The sequence below is a fragment of the Herpailurus yagouaroundi genome, unplaced genomic scaffold (genome assembly GCF_014898765.1).
Source record: "Herpailurus yagouaroundi ecotype Mexico unplaced genomic scaffold, PumYag 163, whole genome shotgun sequence".
Taxonomy (NCBI): Eukaryota; Metazoa; Chordata; class Mammalia; order Carnivora; family Felidae; genus Herpailurus; species Herpailurus yagouaroundi.
Genome location: NW_024412404.1, coordinates 18,946,764 through 18,954,971, shown reverse-complemented (window position 1 = coordinate 18,954,971; position 8,208 = coordinate 18,946,764). Strand labels below are relative to the sequence as shown.

Genomic DNA, 8,208 nt, shown 5'->3' with positions numbered 1-8,208 from the left:
GAAGCTAGACATCTCTTTCTGGCATGGGACCCCAGAAAGCCATCTCTATCAGGAAACAAGGAGGGCCAACGGTCTCTGATAAAGGATATGAAGGATGCACAGTGAGTCAGAGCAAGTGCCCCCAGCTCCTGTGACTGGGTCTCCCTGAGCACAGGGAGTGGAGGGGACCAGAGGGAGTGACATCAATGGGGTTGTCAGTAGGTCCCAAGAAGATGAACCCCACATGAAACTCCCAAGTGTATTTGTGGGATCAGGAAGCAAACTGCCTGGGCTCTGTGGCTGGGGAAGAGGCAGGGTTCTGGAAAATTTGTGCTGCAGGATTATTTCCAGGCAGATGAGGCCTCAGGAGGCTTTACAGTGTTTTCGTGCCCCAGCGGTGTCCAAGAAGCCAGGTGTCCCATTCATCCAACACCTGCACCAGCTCCCAGATCTCACACATCCCGAGGGAGGAGAGGGCCACAGGTGCACAGGGTCCCGTGTGCATCACCTTGGTGGGAAGGCAACCAGAAACAGAAATTGAACTGTCATAGGAAATTTGAGGAAATTCCATTTCTTGCGTGCCTGAGCCTTTGACTGACGTTCCCAGCCACTGAACCTAGCGAAATCTGGGGACCATCCTACCATGACCATCAAAGACACGGGATCCAGAAGGGGATCTGCTAGGGACTAGCCCGGAGCATGGAGCACTGTCTCCCACAGCTTCTCCCTCTGAGCCTCTGAGCAGCCTGCAGCGGAGCAGCCGCTGGCCCTTCTGGGGCCTGGCGCTGACCTTCTGACTCCCTGAGGTCTGAGGGCCCCGTCCCCATTGGCTCACGGGGCCTCCATAGTGTGGATTAGACAAGACACTATGTAACGCAAAATCCTCAGTACTGTGTCTGCTACAGGTTAAGTAAGCCCTTGATTAATGGTGGCTATTGTTCTTATGGTGATCGCAGAAAATACACCTTCTGCCTCTCCCGTCTCCTTGGCATAGCCCTCACACTCACCCTCCCTACCCCATCCTCCTTTCTCCCCTAGGCCCTGGTCTCCTGGATGCTGGGACAGGCGATCCTGAGTGGATCGTGGGGGAGTTCTGGTCAGCCCACGCGGGGGTAGGGCTGTCCCTCACCATTGGAGGATTCCAGAACCTGGAAGGACCCCCAGACCAAAAGGCACTCACACCCTAGTTCCCTGGATGGATGGGAAGGCAGCCCAGAGGAGGTGGGGCCAAGAGCAGAGCCCGGGCCTGAGAGCCAGACCAGGCTCGCCCAGGCCACTGCCTTTCCTGCTGCTGCTCCCGCCACACACCCCCCTCCCACCCAGGCTGGACTCGGGCGTTGGGAGGAGGAGGAGGAAGAGGAAAAGAAGAAGGACTGCTGACTCACGTCTAATAATGGTATCACTCACTTCCTTGGATCCAGTCCCAAAGGGGTGGTCCCCAAAAGTCGGGAGGCGGCAAAGCAGCCCATAATCCCCCTGCACGCTCTCCAGAGAACAGCACCGAGCTAATGGACTCAACCCTGCCTCCTTCCCGAGGCCCTACAGAGCAACAGCCGAGACCCTGCAGCAGCCCGGCAGCTTGTAGGACCTAGGGGTCACATGAGGCCCCATCAGGTGGGCAGTGGGAGGGACATTGGCTCCTTCCATCTAGAGGTCCTGTCCTGGGAATTCAGACCTGTCTTCATCGACACCGCCTGTGGGCGTGTACTGTGCCTGACAAGGAGGGGCTCCAGGGAAGGAGCAGGGGGACCCTGTTCAGAAGGCCCCCATGCAGGACTCCCCACTTTCTGCAGATAGCTGTGCCTTGGCAAGTCCCCGTCTTATCCCATCCAGTCTGTGCACCAGTCCTAACCATCCGATTGCCTCGCCGTCCCTGCAGCCTTCGGCACACTTGGGGCCACAGTAGCCTGTGCGGCCCTCCTGTCAACTCATCCTCTCCCACCTTTGCCAGGTGGCCAGAAATCAGACATCCCAGTGACATCACCCCCTGCATAATAATCACAGTGACACTGAGGGACCCTGGCCACCCACCTTCGTGGTGGCAGAGGAGCCCAGGCCGGCCTGTTCTGGCACCGTGCTCTCCCCCACCCCTCCACGTCACCCCCACCTCCCACAAGCAGTGCTGGTGTGGCTTTTAGCAGGCCCGACTCAGGGCTCTGGCCTCCGCCTCCTTGCTCTCACGGTTTTGCTGCCTGTGATAGATCGTGCTCAGGCTACGATGAACGTGGTGGCACAGGAAGAGGTAGAATGCAGAAGAATGTAACGGCAGGGCAGCAAGAATTGCCTCGCAGGTGACGGGGAGACCCCTGAGTGCCAGTGCCAGCCTGAGGTGGGACAGTCAGGGCCATACAACGGAACACTCTGCAACAGTGAGGAGCCGAGAAGTCCAAAGTTGGACTTTCTGCGGAGAGAAAGAAGCCAGACACAAAGGAGAACCGAGGTCTCCGGGATGCCGGGCATGTTCTATTTCTTGATCGCAGTGCTGGCCACGCAGGTGTATTCACGCTTTGTGAAATTCCATCAGAATGGACACTTGGTATTCATGACCTGCTCTGTAAGCATATGATACTTCAATACAAGGTTTACAGAAAAGGCAGCAGACCTGCAGCTCTGGGCCTTCTGACCTGCCAGATTCCCCGCTTCGGGCAGGATTCGTTGAGTTCTGAACTTCGGGCACACTTCGAAAGTAAAGATGCCCAGGGCCCCGTGCTCGCGCCCTGGAGCCTGCTCTGTGTGCGTCCCTGGCATCGCCTGCCTGCTGTGTGCTGTTTGTTCGGTAGCAAACAGAAGTGAGAGCGTCCACAAACCCAGCCCGGGCTATTCTCACCGGCCCTTTCATCCGGAGCCGGTGGCCTGGCTTAGATCGCCAGCAGGCCAGCCTGCACACCTCAAAGGCAGGACGATTCCTGTGCACGGGGACAAAGGTTGTACAACTCGGCTCTTCTCTAGGCATCAAACCAATTACCTATGGTCATCACTCAGGATCTTGGCTCCACTCTGCTACAAAACAGGATCCGGCCGAACCCCTTCCCTTTTACAGGCGGGGAACCTGAGGCCCCACGATGGAAGGAGCTTGCCCAAGGCCACTTCATAGCTCTCCTGTGGGCAGGCCCTCGCCCAGCTGTCCTCGAGAGCGAGTACTGGGTCTCTCCCCCCAGTGGCCCCCACCTGCCCTTCAGTGATTGGGAGTGGGGTTGTTGAGAGGCTTCTTTCTTTTAAAAGAATCTTAGAGGCTTAAAGCAAAAGGAGATGCATTTTCACTGGGCAGATTTCGGGCATGCTGGACTTCCTGGTGGGCAAAGGGCATTTCTGGGGCCGCCCAGCATGGGAGGGTCACAGCAGGCTGGCAGCCATCAACCCCTGTCTGCAAAAGCGGGGCACAGACATCAGCCCCAAACTCTGATCTCAAGGTTCAACACGGTGGGATGCTGTCGACATCCCTTCCCGTGACCTTTGCAGCGACCACCCAGGGGCCGCCGGTGCAATCTGGGGGACAAATGCAGCCTGTGGCCCTTTCAAAGCCAGTGAGGCCTGCGCCCTCTCCCCTTTGCTTCTCCATTGTCACCCCTGTTCACCCATTCCCATGTCACCCTCTGCACCCCAGCCTTCAGGCCATCTGGTCTCCTCCTTTCTTCCTTATTTATCCTCATATTCGCTTGTTCGTGCCGCCCCCCACCCTTCACCCCTCCACTCCTGAACTGCCGCTCCCCCATTCTCCCCTCCCTTCTCGCAGTCACAGCACTGACTCCTTTCTTCCCGTCCCCCAGGCACACCTTTTCCTCACGCGTCATGGCAGGTGTTAGCGTTGTGCTGATGCTCCCAGCCCCCTCCCTTCCGGACGGGAGGCGACTTTCACCGGCTAGACCCCTCGTGGTAGAGGATGGGCCTTGGCCCGTGGTGGCCGCTGGAGTTGACATGCGTCTCCCCTGAACCAGAGCCTTTCATGGCCAGTGTGAGGCCCACCCCCCCACCCCCACCCCTGACATCATGGTTAACTGCGTCCCAGTGACCAGCTGCAGCCCGACAAAGAGGCTGGATTCAGAGCGAGGAGTGAATGGAGCCCAGCTCCCGGCCCACCACAGCAGCCGTGGAGGTGCCCCCTTCCAGAGAAGCTGCTGGAAGCAGGGCTGACACCGGCCAGCTGTGCCCTCTGAACCCGGCACGGTGTTCACGTGAGGGTGTGCTTGCTTCCCTCGGGCTCTCCCCACAGATGGCACACCGTGACTGGGCCAGAAGTGGGATCCCGCTAGCGGGCAATGTTGGGCTAGGGGCTCCCCCTCGGCCTGCTCCAGACCTTGTCAGAAGTGCCCAGTGGTCGAGCTCCTCCCCAGAGTCGGTCCCTCCCCTTGTCCTTCCTCGGTCTTGGTCTCGGGTCTCGGACCTGCCCTGAGCTTCCCCGCCCTCTGCCTCTAATCTTCCACAGGCACCTCCCCAAATCAAGGCATATCTAATCCCATCCTGAAGCCCGCTTGACACTGACATCTCAGCTCACAAAGGCCGTGTGCACAAGCAAGAACGAATCTTTGTTTGTTTGCTCCCTGCTGCGGCATACCCTAGCCTTATTCACTCGTTGACTCATCTGGCCACTCAGTCTACACTCAGCGACAAGCCATTCCTCCACCTGCCACCTATTCAGTGACTCCGCTCCGACATCTACACGTACTGGCGCGTGTGCAGCTTGGGCTTTTGGTGTGTGTGGGCACCCTTGGTAGCCCAGGTTCCTGACAGATGTGAGTCCCCCTCCCCCGCCGCCCATCTGCCTCTGTCTCAGCCCTTTCTAACGTCTAGGGGACACTGTCAAAGTGGAGCCAGCGCTGACTCCACTGATTGGAGTGCAGGACATCAAGCCTCCCAGACGAAAGCCACCCGGGTAAAACCTTGAACACTCTCAATCCTGTCCCAGGCAGGGAAGGGGATTCGCCTCTTGTGGGGGACAGAGCAGGCAGACGGGGCAGACAGGCGAGCCGAGATTTGGAAATGAGACACGGCGGCCGGCGGGGATTACTGCCTTTGAATCAGCCCTTCGTTCCCCAACCACTCGCTCCCTCTAAGTAGTGCGCTCATCTGTAGCCGTGCCACACACATCTGGGGCTTCGTGTCCTTCCCCGTTAGCTTGTAAGGTGGGTTTTTATAGGATGAGTATTTGGGAGCCCTGCCACCTGCCTAAGGCCTCTGGGACCTGAATCCTCCTCCTTTTCAGCCACTCTTTCCTGGGGGTGTGAACTGGGGTCAGACAGAGGATCAAAGAGTCAGAAGAAGGACTCTTGATTCTCCTTGCCCTGTTCTACCCTCCATATGGCCTCCCCCTAAAAGATACATTCGTACCCCATTAAGAACCCTCAATAGCCCCCCATCAGCTTAAGGAGGAGGCCGAACTGCTTGGCATGATCCTTCACGGCCCTCCTCAGACTGACACCAGCCAGCCCCCTCCCGCCCCCTCCCCTGCACCTCTCCACCACACACCCTGTGCACAGCCAGTCGCCCTAGACTGCCTCCCTTTGCCAAGGGGGGAGTTAGACTCGATAGGCTTTCACTCTCTTGACTTTGCTCCTTCTTTCCGTTCCACCTGAAGCGCTTTCCTGCTGCTTCTCCCCCGGACACAGCTTATCTTGTTCCCTAGGACACCACTCAAGGGGGAGCTTCTTTGTGACCCCTGAATCAGCTACCGTGACGTGAAAGCGTTGGTCCGGCCCCAGGGCATTGGTGTAATCCATGCCGCAACAATCCCTTGCCTACCTGCCTGGTTTTCCCTGCCAGGCGTCAATGTGGAGAAGGAGCTTTGGACAGGACATCAGCCTGGCTCGGCCCTGCATCCCAGTAGTCAGCCCTGCCACCTTGAGCGAGCTACCCTACATCTTCGAGTCTCTGGTTTTGCATCTGTAGGGTGAAAACCACACAAACCAAGAGGTGTGTGGGCTCGTTTTCTTGTCTTTGTGTGTCCTCGGCACCTCCCCTGGAGGCTGGTGCCTCATGGGCACCAGTGGACTCATCTGGTCCAACTTCCTCATTCAGGAGATGGGGAGCCCGAAGTGCGGAGAAGGAAAACTCGCTCAAAGTCGTAGGTGAAATGGGTCTCAGGGAAGGGGCTGACTCCAGGCCTCAAGCCCTCCATTCCAGGCTTTCCTCCCACTTGTAGAGACCAGGTGGAGAGGGGTGATTGCCAGGAGGCCACCAGCCCCTTTCCAAAAGTCCTGCACCACCTGCTCTCCAGGTGGGGTCACCAGGCCCCATCCTGGCCCAGGTGGGTTGGTTCTAGCTATAGAATGATTGCAACCCATGCCCCTGAATCTGACGTTAAGATCATAAGACCCACCAAGGTGCTGGAGCATATCCAAGGGGACAAAATCTCTGCGACACACCAAGGCTTGTGTCTCAGGATGAGAGACCCCAGAAGAGGCAAGGCCACAAGAGCACAGGGCAAAACAAAAGGGAATCCAACTCAGAAACCCGCACTGCCTTCTCCTGCCCCTCCCCTTTCTCCTTCTCTTCCTCTTCTTCCTCATGTTGGGATTAACCTCAGGAGGACCCATTTAAATTTTTCTTAATCTTTATTTTTGAGAGAGAGAGAGAGAGAGACAGAGTGTGAGCAGGGGAGGAGCAGAGAGAGAGGGAGACACGGAATCTGAAGCAGGCTCCAGGCTCTGAGCTCTCAGCCCAGAGCCCGACGCGGGGCTCGAACTCGCGGACTTCAAGATGAGCTGAAGTCGGACGCTTAACTGACTGAGCCACCCAGGCGCCCCAGAAGGACCCATTTAAAATAAAATCAATAAATGTTCACAAAGTTCACATGGATAGCCACACTCGAAAGTAGCATTTAATTTTCAAGAGCAGCAGAATAGCTCTCCAGTGACATGGAAACAGGGGCGGTTGAGGGCTCTCTCACCCTGAGTCTCTCAACCCCCTTTCCTGACAAAATCCTAATAAAGCAGAAAGGATTCCCAGCGTTTGGGAGGCTGTGAGATCCTCTACATGTTCAATCCTAAGGAAATGGAGCCATTTCCATATCAAAAGACACACCCCATGTCTACCCCATACAGCTGAAGATGGCTGGGATGGGGTGGTATTGAAGCAGGTGGGGAGGGTGTCTCTAACACCTGGAGCTTGTGGTGGGCTATGAATCCCACATACCTGGATATTACATAGTCATGATCAATCCCCAATAATCTCAGAATTCCAATACAGCACATCTTGAATATAGTTTGACCAAGCCCTGGCAGCTGAAGGGAAGGGAAAGTGCCAGAATCCACCCTGTGGCACCAGTGCCCTTTATAGTCCTTCTAGCAGCTTAAACCTGCCCAGAGCCCAACACTGGAGGGCGTCTTGGCTCATGGCCCTACAGACAGAACCAGGGAGCTGGACAGATTCCCCATCTGAAAGCAGGTGTCTCTCATGCAGGGCTCATTCTATTTAGAGCCCATCTCTTTTCAAAAAGAAGAAAGAGAGAGAAGGAGGGACAGGAAGAAAGAAGGAAGACAGTTGCGAGGGAAACATGAACTCAAGAGAGAAGATCTCAGGGCTAAGTGGTGCCCCCTCCCAATTCGTCTGTTGAGGTCCTAACCTCCAGTGCCTCAGAATGGGACTGTATTTAGACATAAGGTCCTTAAAAAAGGCAATTCAATTCAATTAAATTAAGATATGGCCATCAGGGTGGGCTCTAATCCAGTGTAACTGGTGTTTTTATGAAAAGAGATGAGGGGAGTGCCTGGGTGGCTCAGTCTGTTAAGCGTCCAACCCTTGGTTTCAGCTTGGGTCATGATCTTCCCGGTTCACGGGTTTGAGCCACATAGGGCTCTGTACTGACAGTGTGGAGCCTGCTTGGGATTCTCTGTCTCCCTCTCTCTCTCTCTCTCTAAATATAAATAAACATTTTATTTAATGCTTTAAAAAAAATAAAAAAGAAGAAACCAGGGCACAGATACAAACAGAGGGAACACTGGGTAAGGACGCAGGGAGAAGGCGGCCAGCTATAAGCCAGGGAGAGAGGCCTCAGCAGGAACCAACCCTAGGGGCGCCTTGATCTCACACTTCTGGCCTCCGGAACTGGGAGTAAACCTGTTCTTTAAGCCACCCAGTCAGTGGTATTTGTTATGGCAGCCCGAGCAAACAAACAAATACAAGGTCTGAAGTCCACTGTCACTTACCCAGGACACATCATGACTTCATCATAACTTGGGTAGACATTTTTTCCTTGCATGGGCCTGCTCCTCCATAAATATACATAATTCATAC

General features: G+C 55.8%; 1 long non-coding RNA gene across 1 annotated transcript; it reads right to left on the bottom strand.

The window, feature by feature from the left end:
• Positions 1-224: 224 nt before the first annotated feature.
• Positions 225-1,997, bottom strand: LOC121037515 (uncharacterized). The gene is made up of 2 exons (XR_005793800.1): positions 1,365-1,997; positions 225-487 (listed from the first exon to the last, which is right to left on the bottom strand). It is a non-coding gene; the product is annotated as an uncharacterized LOC121037515 (long non-coding RNA).
• Between the last annotated feature and the right edge of the window lie 6,211 nt (positions 1,998-8,208).